Source organism: Triticum urartu, chromosome 7A (assembly GCF_056163025.1).
Source record: "Triticum urartu cultivar PI428250 chromosome 7A, HENAU_Tu73, whole genome shotgun sequence".
Taxonomy (NCBI): domain Eukaryota; kingdom Viridiplantae; phylum Streptophyta; class Magnoliopsida; order Poales; family Poaceae; genus Triticum; species Triticum urartu.
The window spans coordinates 676,760,171-676,774,460 of NC_141879.1; the positions used below are offsets into that span (position 1 = coordinate 676,760,171).

At 43.7% G+C, this 14,290-nt stretch overlaps 1 long non-coding RNA gene across 1 annotated transcript; it reads left to right on the forward strand.

The window, feature by feature from the left end:
• Window positions 1-2,356: 2,356 nt before the first annotated feature.
• Window positions 2,357-2,845, forward strand: LOC147961383 (uncharacterized). The gene is made up of 3 exons (XR_015610622.1): window positions 2,357-2,491; window positions 2,600-2,657; window positions 2,743-2,845. It is a non-coding gene; the product is annotated as an uncharacterized LOC147961383 (long non-coding RNA).
• Window positions 2,846-14,290: the final 11,445 nt, after the last annotated feature.

Below are 14,290 nucleotides of genomic sequence, written 5' to 3' on the forward strand. Positions count from 1 at the left end.
TTTTTTTGAACATTCAAAGAAATATGAACTGCCGAATATTCTTGGAAACGTAAAAAAATATTGAAAGCCCGGACAGTTTTAAAAATGTGATTTTTTTTTAAAATTCCACATAATTTTGGAAAAACACAAACAAACTTAGAAACATGAATACTTATTGAAATTGAAAAAAAATTGAACAAATGAACCTTTTATAAAAACAAAACATTATTGATTTTTTTAAAAGGGAAACATTAAAAAAATGTTTTGTTAGACGCAAACATTATTTTGTTTTTGTGAACTTTTCATTAAACAAGAATTTTTTTTGAATATGGAACATTTTATAAAATATTAAATTTATAAAAAATAACGAACAATTCTGAAATAGATTTTTTTTAAATGGCAACATTTTTTAAATATTGAGGAAATTCTGAACGCAGATTTTTTAAGTTTCTACTATTTTACAAAACAGGAATACATTTTTTAATGCTGTTTTTTGAATATTTGAACAAAAATTGAAATTATGAATATATTTTGAATATTTTTATTTCATGGAAAAATAAAAATTAGAGAAACACACATGCTTTATTAGTAGATATATGTATATGCATAGAGAAAGGAATAGAAAAAGGAAAATAAAAACAGAAATAGAACACTGAAGAAACAAAAACGAGTCGGCCCAGTCGTGGGCAACCTGTGCGTACCTTCAACTATTTGTCGCCGCGTGCGACAAATAAGTTCTTCACAATGCATGGGCAGGATAATTACTGGGTTGGCTTTGTTGGGCTGGAGTGCGCCTGGCCCAATTGCGGATTTCTGGACACATTTTTTGTCTTTTCTAGTGGAACAAAAATTTAGTACCACCCCGGATAGAAAAAAAATCAGCGGTGAACGGATGAAAATATTGGAGAAACGCACCTTGCTTTATTAGTATTATATATATATATAAGGTATAGGTATAGGTATAGGTATAGGTATAGATATGTCCATTCTAAATTACTTGTCTTAGATTTATCTTGATAGTACTGTATCTATACAAATCTTTCTTTTACACAAATCTAAGACAACATTTTTTGACGGTTATAAACATCTTCCTTGTAATATAAAAAGCCTAAGAACATCTACAACGGACATTGCAAATCCGGCCACTCAAACGCCCGCGGACCCGTCCGCCGGCACTAACCGAGCACGTCAATTTACCACTTTGCATTCGCCTCTCTCGTATTTCATTCCCTAAATCCATACAAAACATGGAAAACTAATCCTACATACTACATCTACGTACTACCCTAGCTACTCTTCGTCGTCGGAGATGTCCACGACGACGGTACCGGGCGCCGGCTGGACGGACGGGTAGGAGGGCTTTGGCTTATCCTCCTCCTGCTTGACCTCATCCATGTAGGCGAATAGCTCCGCCTCGTCTACGGCCTCTTGTGCCTCCAAGTCCTGTCGGCGACGACGTCTTGCCTCTGCAGTCGAGTCCGACCGGAGGGAATCGAGGATGGCCTGTTGCTCCGCCAGCAGATCCCCATTGCCAGCATCCCCCACATCATCCTCCTCCTCCTCATCCTCTCCTCCAACTCCTCCTCCGGATCCACTGCGTCCGAAGATAGCCCCGTGATGTCTACTACCCAACCTTCTTCTTGTAGACTTTGTTGGGCCTCCAAATGCAGAGGTTTGTAGGACAGTAGCAAATTTCCCTCAAGTGGATGACCTAAGATTTATCAATCCGTGGGAGGCGTAGGATGAAGATGGTCTCTCTCAAACAACCCTGCAAACAAATAACAAAGAGTCTCTTGTGTCCCCAACACACCCAATACAATGGTAAATTGTATAGGTGCACTAGTTCGGTGAAGAGTTGGTCACTAGTAGAAAAAGGGTCAAATGTCAAGCACATTAGTGCTGGTTTGATTTTGAGCTGGCACTAATGTTTGGATTGGTGCCGGTTCCAACGGCTAGCCGGCCGCTCTCATTAGTACCGGTTCGTGGCGAACCTTTAGCACTGGTTCATACCACAAACTGGTACTAAAGTGAGTGGTGGCAGGATGTTGTCAGTCCGGGGCCCCTCCAGCACCTTTAGTACTGGTTCGTGGCACGAAACGATGCTAAAGGTCGTCCTACATAAACCCTTCATCCACCCGAGCGCGCTCTTTTCTTCCCCTTTCCCCTCTCCTCTCTGTTCTTCCCCTCTTCCTCTCGAGCTCATCACACATTCTGCCCAAAATTTGTCAAGATTTGAAGGCTCTCATCCATTCAAATGATCACAAAGGTTAGCAACTTTGTCCTTTCATCTCTCATTGCTAGATTAGCTCTTGCAATGCTTTGTATAGTGATTAATTTATGAGTTTAGTAATTTGGAGGAATTATATGTGCTATTATTTGATTTATATGCAATTTGAGGTCAAAAATAACACTTAGTTTGCATATGTAGGTGTGGTTTACTTAGTGCCTTCTAAATCTCCGTCGTAACCACCGTCGATCGCCCGCACCGTCCCGTCGCCGGCACCACCTTGTGGTGAGCCTCTTGTTCATGAATGTTTTACGTTACCAAATTGATGTTTGTGTGATTTGGATATAGTTACTCGTATAATTATCTTACCCGTACGTTGTTTGTTATACATAGTGCCATGGTTTTGATATCCGTCCCCGTCGGCCCTCGTCCTTGTTATGATTCGGATGTGGTATATTCTCTTTTAAAACTAGTTGTTGCATTTCATGTTTATGACAAATTATGCACATCAAGTTGACATAGATATTTTTATCTAGGAGGTATGTGAACCGGAAATTCCAACCGACCCTATTGTCGAGAGGTTAAATTTAGTTGAAAGAGAAAACGAGTATTTGAAATAAAAATTGAAAAGAATTGAAGGGGATAAGATGGAATTGGAGTTTCATGTTGCCGATGTCGTCAATGAACACAAGATCAAGATGGAGAAAATGCGCTTGAAGATTAGAAAATATGCCATTGATAGTGAGGCTTGGTATCATTATGCTGTTGGATCAATTGTTACCTTAGTTGCGATCTTGATCGCCTTTGTTGTTGCATTTAAATGTTTTAGCTAGAGAGTAATTTGTTTGTTGCATTTAAGTGTTGTATGAACTATATATATATGTATGAACTTTATGTATGAACTTGTATTAATTTGGTCTTTTCGGTGTTGTGTAATGAAGATGAGCTAACAATGGATGTATGATGACCGATGCTCTCCCGAGATCATTAATGGTGTGCAAACTTTTCTGCTTGCGGCTGAGGCAAACAAGCGGGCGAATGGTTTTATGCCTTGTCCATGTGCTATCTGTAAGAATGATCACAATTACTCTACGTCAAGAACCATTCACGTCCACCTATTTAAGTCCGCTTTCATGCCCCACTATAATGTTTGGACCAAGCACGGAGAAAGAGGGGTTATGATGGAAGACAATGAAGAAGAAGAGGACGACGACAACTGTCCTGGCCATGGGTTCCCTGAATACGATGATACAACAATGGGGGAAGAAGCTGAGCCGGCAATGCGGGAAGAAGCTGAAGAAGAGGCATCAGATGAGCCTGCTGATGATCTAGGTTGGGCCATTGCCAATGCAAAGAGAAACTGCGCAAGTGATTTGGAGAAGAAGAAGTTGCAGCGCATGTTAGAGGATCACAAGAAATTGTTGTACCCGAATTGCGAAGCTGACAAGAAAAATTTGGGCACCACACTGGAATTGCTGCAATGGAAGGCAGAGAATGGTGTATCTGACAAGGGATTTGGAAAGTTGCTGGTAATGATAAAGAATATGCTTCCAAAGGACAACGAATTGCCCGAGAGTACGTACGAAGAAAAGAAGGCTGTCTGCCCTCTAGGGTTAGAGGTGCAGAAGATACATGCATGCCCGAATGACTGCATCCTCTACCGTGGTGAGTACGAGGATTTGAACGCTTTCCCGGTATGTGGTGCATTGCGCTATAAGATTAGCCGCGATGACCCTGGTGATGTCGAGGGCGAGCGCCCTAGGAAGAAGATTCCTGCCAAGGTGATGTGGTATGCTCCTATAATACCACGGTTGAAACGTTTGTTCCAAAACAAAGAGCATGCCAAGGCGATGCAATGGCACAGAGAAGACCGTAAGAAATATGGAAAGTTGAGAGTACCCGCCGACGGGTCGTAGTGGAGAAAAATCGAGAGAAAGTACGGGAAGGAGTTTGCAGATGACGCAAGGAACGTATGGTTTGGTCTAAGCGCAGATGGCATTAATCCTTTTGGGGAGCAGAGCAGCAACCATAGCACCTGGCCTGTGACTCTATGTTTGTATAACCTTCCTCCTTGGTTGTGCATGAAGCGGAAGTTCATTATGATGCTAGTGCTCATCCAAGGCCCTAAGCAACCCGGCAACGACATTGATGTGTACCTAAGGCCATTAGTTGAAGACTCTTACAGCTGTGGAATGGAACAGGTGTACGTGCGTGGATGAGCACATGGGGGGAGAATTTGACCTAAAGGCATTGCTGTTCGTGACCATCAATGATTGGCCTGCTCTCAGTAACCTTTCAGGACAGACAAACAAGGAATACCGCGCATGCACGCACTGTTTGGATGATACCGAAAATATATATTTGGACAATTGTAGGAAGAATGTGTACCTGGGACATCGTTGATTTCTTCCGAGCAGGCATCCCGTAAGAAAGAAAGGCAAGCATTTCAAAGGTGAGGCGGATCACCAGACGAAGCCTCGCCACCGTACTGGGGCTGCTGTACATGATATGGTCAAGGATTTGAAGGTAGTCTTTGGAAAGGGTCCTGGCGGACAACCTGTTCCGAATGACGCTGACGAACGCGCACCCATGTGGAAGAATAAATCTATGTTTTGGGACCTGCCCTATTGGAAAGACCTAGAGGTCCGCTCCGCAATCGACATGATGCACATGACGAAGAATCTTTGCGTGACCCTGCTTGGCTTCTTGGGCATGTATGGGAAGACAAAAGATACACCTGAGGCACGGAAGGACCAGCAACGTATGCACGGAAAAGACGGCATACATCAGGGTCATGCCAGCTACGCTCTTACCAAAGAAGAGAAGGAAATCTTCTTTGAATGCCTGCTCAGTATTAAGGTACCGTCTGTCTTCTCGTCGAATATAAAGGGAATAATAAACATGGCAGAGAAAAAGTTCCAGAACCTAAAGTCTCATGACTACCACGTGGTTATGACGCAACTGCTTCCGGTTGCATTGAGGGGGCTTCTACCGGATAACGTTCGATTAGCCATTGTGAAGCTATGTGCATTCCTCAATGCAATCTCTCAGAAGGTAATCGATCCAGAAATCATACCAAGGTTAGAGAATGATTTGGTGCAATGTCTTGTCAGTTTCGAGTTGGTGTTCCCACCATCCTTCTTCAACATCATGACGCACGTCCTAGTTCACCTATGCAAAGAGATTAACATTTTGGGTCCTGTATTTCTACACAATATGTTCCCCTTTGAGAGGTTCATGGGAGTCTTAAAGAAATATGTTCATAACCGTGCTAGGCCAGAGGGAAGCATCTCCAAGGGCCATCACAATGAGGAGGTCATTGAGTTTTGTATTGACTTTATTCCTGACCTTAAGCCGATTGGTGTTCCTGAATCGCGGCATAAGGGCAGACTAGATGGAAAAGGCACGCTAGGAGGGAATCAACTAATATGTATGGACGGACATTCTCTCACTGAAGCACACTACACAGTTCTACAGAATTCTGCCTTGGTGGCTCCGTATATGGACGAACACAAGAATTTTCTACGCTCCAAACACCCGGAGCGGTCTGATGACTGGATTACATGTGAACATACCAGGAGTTTCGCCGGCTGGTTGCAGACACATACCATGCATGACGCCTCTATTGAAGATGATCTGTACTCGCTGTCCCAGTTACCATCTTCGAATATAATGACTTTCAAAGGGTACGAGATAAATGGTAATACATTTTACACGATCGCCCAAGATAAGAAGAGCACCAACCAAAACAGTGGTGTCCGCTTTGATGCAACAACCAAGACGGGAAAGGAAACATATTATGGTTACATAGAGGACATGTGGGAACTTGACTATGGATGTGGTTTGAAGGTCCCTTTGTTTCGGTGCAAATGGGTCAATATGACACGAGGCGGGGTAATGGAAGACCCGCAGTACGGAGTGACAACAGTGGATCTCAACAATCTTGCATACGCAGACGAGCCAATCGTCCTAGCCAATGATGTGGCACAGGTCTTCTATGTGAAGGACATGTCTACCAAGCCGAGAAAAAGAAAAGATAAGGAAGCGAATGCATCATACGATGAGCCAAAGCGCCACATAGTTCTTTCTGGGAAGAGAAACATCGTGGGAGTGGATGACAAGACAGACATGTCAGAAGATTATGAAAAGTTTGATGAAATTGCTCCATTCACAGTGAATATTGACCCGAGCATCCAGTTAAATGATGAAGATTTTCCATGACTACGGCGCAAAGGGACACACGCGAAGAAAAAGTTTCACACCCAAAGATCTGGGATGTGATCGGCTTCACTATCATCACTTTCTTCTGTGTTTCACAACCAGGAGGGAATCTCTGTAATAGTTAGGGTAGTTATGTGTTTTGGCATTTGAAACGCGAAGAAATTTTATGTGCAAACAAATTCTTTCATGCGTTTACTGATTTTTCAGCTAAATGACCCTGAAACTGAAAAGCATTTCAAATGAATTCAGAAAAGGTTGAAAGTTGGCATGGTATCATAATTTCGCTCACATAGCATGTGCAAAAAAGTAGAGAGGGTTACCGCAAAAACTGGATGCACTTCGTGTACAAAATGGACAATCTCTTTCGAAGTATCAGGGTTTCGGACGAAAACTCATCTGTTACAAAGGCATTTTATTTTTTAAATAACCTAAGCATTACCAAATTGAATATAATGATAAAACACACTAATATTAAACATAAGAAAAAAGAATCACTAAAAAATCTATTTTCAAAGTTAAGTTATTCACAAACTAGCGATTCACACAAATTTCAAATAATTCAAAATTTAAACTATTCAAATTTGAAAACTACCGGCACTAACAGAAAGTTTGTAATTTTTTGTACCTAAAGCAAAAATATTCACAAAGAAACTCTAAATACAGCAAAAAACAACTCAAAAATAAATAAAGCAAAAAAAATAAGAAAATAAAAAAGCCCACCTACTGGGCTAGAGCGGCCTGCATACGACTAGAAACCCAACCTGTAGTTGGGCCAGGATGCAGGCCCGCAAGCCCAGTAGGCCCACAGGCAGAGTAGGAGAGGTGGGCCCAGAAGGCCTGCTTTTGAGAGGAGCTCAATGCAGTGCCCGCGCCGGGGCTTATAAACTGGTCTTGGCGCTCCTCAACTAGTGAGGTGGGACTAAACTTCTGCGCCCCTCGCCTGGCAGCGCACCCCCTTTAGTACCGGGTCGTGGCTCCAACCGGTACTAAAGGGGTGTCTTTAGTACCGGTTGGTGCCACCACCCGGTACTAAAGGGGGGCGCTTCCCGCCGCTTGGCCTGGCCAAAACAGACCTTTAGTACCGGTTGGTAACTCCAACCGGTACTAAAGGGGTGTTCTATATAAGAAAACACTTCAAAAAAATTCAGTTTCTCATCTCTCCCTCTGCTTCTTTCTCCTCTGCCCCGTCGCCGCCGCCCCCGTCGTTGTCCCTCGCTGTCCCCGTCATCGTCGCCGCCCCGGCTGTCCCCGTCCCCGTCGTCCCCGTCGCTGCACCCCGCCCCATCGTCCCGCCCGGCCCGTCCCCGTCGTCGCCGCCCCATCCCCATCCCCATCGTCACCGCCCATCTCCGTCCCCGTCGCCGCCCCCCGTCGCCGCGCCTCGCCGGTGAGCTCCTGCCCCGGCCGCCATGTCCACACACACACACACACACATTGTTATAAATTTTAGTTATAGAAATTTTTTCTATTTTTTAGTTATAGAAATATTAGAAATCTTATAGAAATGTTAGTTATATAGAAATGTTATAATTTTTTTGTTTTTTAGTTATAGAAATGTTAGCAATTTTTCTGTTTTTTAGTTATAGAAATATTAGAAATGTTATAAATGTTAGTTATATATATATATATATATGTTATAAAAATGTTAGTTATATATATAGAAAATTTTAGAATTTGCATATAAAATTTTAGTTATCACAATCCAATCATTTAAAAAATGTTACTTTTTGCGGGCATATAGTATTTGTTCTCGACGATGCCCGACCCGCATCCTCGCCGTCACCCGTTCGCGACGACGTCCGGCTGACCCATGTCCAGGACTGGGCTCCGCCGGACTGGCACTGGGAGGTGCTACCTGGAGGGGCGCGCCGCTTGGTGAGGAACCCGGCCTCGGATCCCGTCGTCGACCCTGATCTCCTTTGGTGGTGTTCGCGTGGGCCACATTCGGTGCAGAGGGAGCCGGCCCCACTGAAGGTGGTGCGTCGCCGTGTTAGGGAGGAGGACGAGCACGTTCATCGCTACATGGCTGCTATGGACGTCAGGTTCTCCAATACCTGGCAGGTTCTTTGGGCAGATGACCAGAGATATGATCCTGTGATGGTTCCTTCTCTTTGGGTGTCCACCGCCCGCGCCCCAGGAACCGCGAGTGGCCTAGATTCTTCTGTAGTATTCGATCTTTATTAGCAACCTAGCCAGTGATGTATTCAATATATAATATTCAAGATTATATATATTATTAGAGACGATGTACTCGAGGTTATATATTATTCGAGACGATGTATTCGAGATTATATATTATTCGAGACGATGTATTCGAGATTATATATTATTCGAGACGATGCATATTATGTACTATATGATTCAGTTTTTCCTTATTGATTGCATCCATGCATTGTAATTTGAATACTAAATTGTTTTATTTTTCTTCTGTATTAGTTAAATAAAAGTTATGGCGGACAATACCGATAGAGAGGGAGAAGAGGCCCTGTTCGAGATCATACGCAGCCCTAATAGGCCAGATGATCTGAATGAAGCAGATGACGGCTCCCAATATCTGAACAATACCGGGGAGGGTGATGATAAGATATTCGATCTCGACGACCGAGCTGATGAAGTCATGAACTATGATTATGATGACACAGACAATGATTATGATGACGAATACAATGTTGATCTTGAAATAACAAAGACTACCGGCGAGGTATATTTATATAAGCAGGCATCTAGTGATCATCACATGTTTTTTTTATTTGAAGATATATTAACGAATCGATCTTTCTTCTTTTAGCCCTCTGGATCAAGCAAATCTGCTTCTACAGACAGCAGGACAAAGCGAGGCCCAGGCAAAAAGTTGAAGGAGGGTGTAAAGTACAACATCGATTCCATCAAAGCTAGTGGCAAACCCCTCATGCCTAAGAACATTGCGAACAAGTTCGTTCGTCAGTGCGGAGTTCTTGTGAAGGACCAACTCCCGATCTCCATTCAAGAATGGAAAGAGACAAAAACTAAACGTCCAGATGTTACTTGGGTCGACGACAGAGCAAAACAAAAGCTTTGGGAATCTCTGATGGAACATTTCACCCTACCAGATTATTTCACTGATGCAGATGTGCAGAAAGTCAAGGACGCTGCTCTTAAGAAGATGGCAATTGCATTCAACACCCCCAAGAAAACTGTATGGGCCAACTACCTCGCTGCAGAAAGGAAGACTCCAGAATTCAAGGGAACACTGGAGAAGCAAAGAGAACACTGGCCCGCTTTCATGAAATTCAAGGAATCAGAATTATCTAAGGAACGGTCGAGAAAAAACAAGGCCAATGCCACAAAAAAGACACAGTTCCATAGGCTGGGGCCAGGTGGCTATGCGGTGGCAATGCCTAAGTGGGATAAGTCTAAGAAAGAGATGGAGGATGCAAGGCTCACTCCGGTTACTAGGAGCTGGCCCCCTAGGTGCAGAACTTGGTTCTATGTGCATGGGGGGCGTTGGACCCGAAGACAGGCCTGGTTTTGAAGAAGGAAAGTCTAAAAGGAGCCGAACAAAAGTTACTTGACGCAATAGAAGATGCTCGAAAGGGGGTGTTCACGCCCAAGAGAGAGAACGACAAGCTTACGCGCGCCCTGGGAAATCCTGAACACCCGGGAAGAACACGAGGCAAGGGCGTTATTCCCTGGTATGAGGGCTTTTTGAAATGGAACGACGACTACAGGAGCCGTGCAAGAAAGAAGATGGAGGAGGAGAAGAAGAGGAAGCTGGAGGAGGAGCAGAGGAAGCAGGACGCAGAACGCCTTCAAGGCCTAGAAGCAAGGCACGCGGACTTGGCACTCAAATTCCAGCAGCAGATCGACTCACTTAGCCAGGAAAGGGGGTCTCAGCAGCGGCAGGAGCAAGCAGATGATCGTCCATCATTGGATAGCACCGTCCCATCCATGCCGAGAAGCAGCATTGGTTCCACCCCGGGCGATGCACTACTGGATACATACCCTGTGGATGACATCATAGAGAACACTAACTGTGAGCTACACTTCAAAATGAAGAACATATCCATGAAGGTGGCGGACATCGTTGCTTTTACAATTACCCCCGAAGCAACCTTCCATTGCACCCGAATTCCAGCGGGCTATGCTCGTGTCTTGGTTGATGAGGTGGTGGACCAATATTCGGGGCTACAACTTGACATTCTTGGAGGTGACGACGAGCACACACTGGGAGAGGCCATACATCGTATCATCCTATGGAGAAAGGATTGCATCATCTTTCGAAGGCCACCGACACCGCGTCTGCCGACTCCTCCTCGAAGTCCGCCACTGAGTCAGCAGACTCCCACTCCTCCAAGTCCACAAACGCGTGAGCCGACTCCTCCTCGAAGTCCGCCACCGTGTCAGCAGACTCCCGCTCCTCCAAGTCCACAAACACGTGAGCAGACTCCTCCTCGAAGTCTGCCACCATGTCAGCAAACTCCCGCTCCTCCAAGTCCACCAATGCGTGAGCAGACTCCTGCTCCAACTCAGCCACGTCAGCCATCTCCGCCGCCTTAGCAATCGCAGAAGAGACACGCCGCAACTATGGTGCGTAGCGGTACGAGTCGAGGTAGTACAGGATGTATAGGCGGAGACAAGCGATATAAATATGGTCCAAGCCTCGGTCCTCTTCCTCAGAGGCCTTACGACATGACCGAGGAGCAAAACAAAGCCATAGTGAAGGCCCAAGTGGACGCCCATTTTGGACCGAAACCGGCACCGCCGCCGAGGGAGAAAGTGCCCGAGGAAAAGATTGACCACTTCATTCGTATGGCTAGACCACCAGCTCCCAATCCTGTTGACTCAGACTATAAGCGCCAAATCAGGAAGGCACATCGAGCACGACTACAGAAAGAAGCGAGCTCGAGCTCGTGCCAACAAGCAGCTGTTAAAAAATGCGAGAAAAACGTTCCCCAGCTGGGAGAACAGGCGGCACAATTGATCCCCCCGCTTGTTGTGCCAACAACACATGAGAGTACGCGCGCCCAATATTATTATGGGCAAATCGTTTACGTTCCCCAGCTGGGCAATGTGGTAATAACCGAGCATATAATGCAGGCTGAAATGCTCAAGATCACTATTGGACAACTCCTCGATATCGAGCCCATGTCTCCGCTTAGAGAGGAGGAAATAAAACGGAAATATGTCCGGGGCCAACCTTTGATCGAGCCAGACGAGGTCAACAACCTCCCAACGAGAATGTATGAATTGCATCAATGGTACATGAACATTACCAAGATTTCCAATCGAGAGTCCCTCATGGTGAATGTCAAGGTGGAGCATTACTTCCATGAGAAAGTTGTGTCTGTTGAGTATTCAGAACTATTTCAGTTATACAATCAAGACGCACTCGACAAATCTATCGTTAGTTGCTATTGTCTGTAAGTGATTTCTTTTTGTACTTAAGTCTCAAGCTAGCTGTAGTGATCATTCTGATCAATCATTACCTGTAATTATGCTCACTATATTCTTTTCTGTGGTATTATGTAGGATAAAGATGTATGAAATGAAAAAATCTGGACGCTATGGCATTGGGTTCATTGACCCAAATACCGTTAATGAGTACACATGGAATATTCCAAGTTGTCGAGCAAGTTTAGAGGAAATCATGCTAGAGTTCTTCAAGCGCCTCAATACCAATGAAGATATACTACTTCCTTACAACTTCCTGTGAGTCACACTGTCTTGTACTACAAATTCTATTTTTGCTAAACTACTAGCTAGCTAGATGTTAATAATTAAGTGTATAGGGTTTAGGGTAGTTGATTAGTGTTATGCACATGCCCGCTTAATTAAGACATGCAAACGTGTGTGCATGCAGTTTCGCTGGATCTTGTTAGACATTAAAGTTGAAGAAGGAAAAGTTGAAGTACTGGACTCACTACTTCAAAAAATAAAGTGACTACACTATCTTGTTTGGGATAGTCAACAGGTAATTTTAATCATTATTAACTATATCTCAGCCTATTTAGTTCGTCATTTCCTGATATGAACTATTTAATAACCCCTTTATTAATTTTCTTTGCCGGCGGGCAGGGCTTGGGCAAAGTTCATCAAGGTGACTCCAGGCAAATGGGCAAAAAAGCTGTTTTGGTATCGACTCAAGGTAAGTAATTAAGTAGTACTATCTAGCTAGCTACCATCTCTTTAATTCTTGCTTCAGTACCATTAATTAATTATCATGTTTGATTAATCATTATCTGATTCAATTCCATTCTCGTAAAGGCCCTGAAGCAGGCGTTGGGGACTGATCTGTGTACATACTACGTTCGCGAGAACATTCGCATGATGGCGTCCGAAAGGAGCAGATCTCAAAGACAGGACTGGGTACGTTTGTCAGAACACTATTCACAAATTTTTACACCATTGTTGATATCTAGTCACACAACTAATACACATGCATATTGATCTCCTTCTTAACCGTTCAGAGAGGTGCGGGAGCAGCTCCTACCAACGGAGCGCATACTAGCACTTCAAGAGGAAATAGCGGGATTTTTGCTCGACCAGGTCATAGATCCCAAAGGAGAATACTATTACCCGCTACCGCCCCCATGAACCACTTGTCATCGTGCTCCGAAGGCATCAAGGCAACATGTAGGAGAAATTGTATATATATATATATATACACACGTGTATGTGTGAATAATTAATGGTGGTTGTGAGACATTCGATGATATATATATATATGCGGTTCTACGAGAAAATCTATTTATATATATGCATAACGTGTACAATATGTAGTATCGTAAAATACCAGCAAAAAAAAGAATTAAATGGAAAACACAAAATTAATGGAAAAATAAAAAATAAAACCAACCCCCCCCCCCAAACATTTAGTACCGGTTGGTGTTGCCAACCGGTACTAATGGTCTATCAGCACCCCGGCCTGGCTTGTGCCACGTGGTGGAACTTTAGCGTCGGTTCGTGCCGAACCGGTAGTAAAGGGGGGAGCTTTTAGTCTCCACTCTTTAGTGCCGGTTGTACAACCGGCACTAAAGGCCCTTACGAACCGGCGCTAAAGCCCGGTTCTGCACTAGTGGGTGATATAAGTGCAATATGGATGGTAGATATAGGTTTTTGTAATCTGAAAATATAAAAACAACAATGTAACTAATGATAAAAGTGAGCAAAAATGGTATTGCAATGCTTCGAAACAAGGCCTAGGGTTCATACTTTCATTAGTGCAAGTTCTCTCAACAATAATAACATAATTAGATCGTTGTAGGGTACGAAACCACCTCAAAGTTATCCTTTCTGATCGATCTATTCAAGAGTTCGTAGTAAAATAACACGAAGCTATTCTTTCCGTTCGATCTATCCTAGAGTTCGTACTAGAATAACACCTTAAGACACAAATCAACCAAAACCCTAATGTCACCTAGATACTTCAATGTCACCTCAAGTATCCGTGGGTATAATTATACGATATGCATCACATAATCTCAGATTCATCTATTCAACAAACACAAAGCACTTCAAATAGTGCCCCAAAGTTTCTACTGGAGAGTCAAGACGAAAATGCGTGCCAACCCCTATGCATAAGTTCACAATGTCACTAAACCTGCAAGTTGATCACCAAAACATACATCAAGTAGATCACGTGAATATCCCATTGTCACCACAGATAAGCACATGCAAGACATACATCAAGTGTTCTCAAATCGTTAAAGACTCAATCCGACAAGATAACTTCAAAGGGAAAACTCAATCCATTACAAGAGAGTAGACGGGGAGAAACATCATAAGATCCAACTATAATAGCAAAGCTCGCAGTACATCAAGATCGTGCCATATCAAGAACACGAGAGAGAGAGAGAGAGATCAAACACATAGCTACTGGTACAT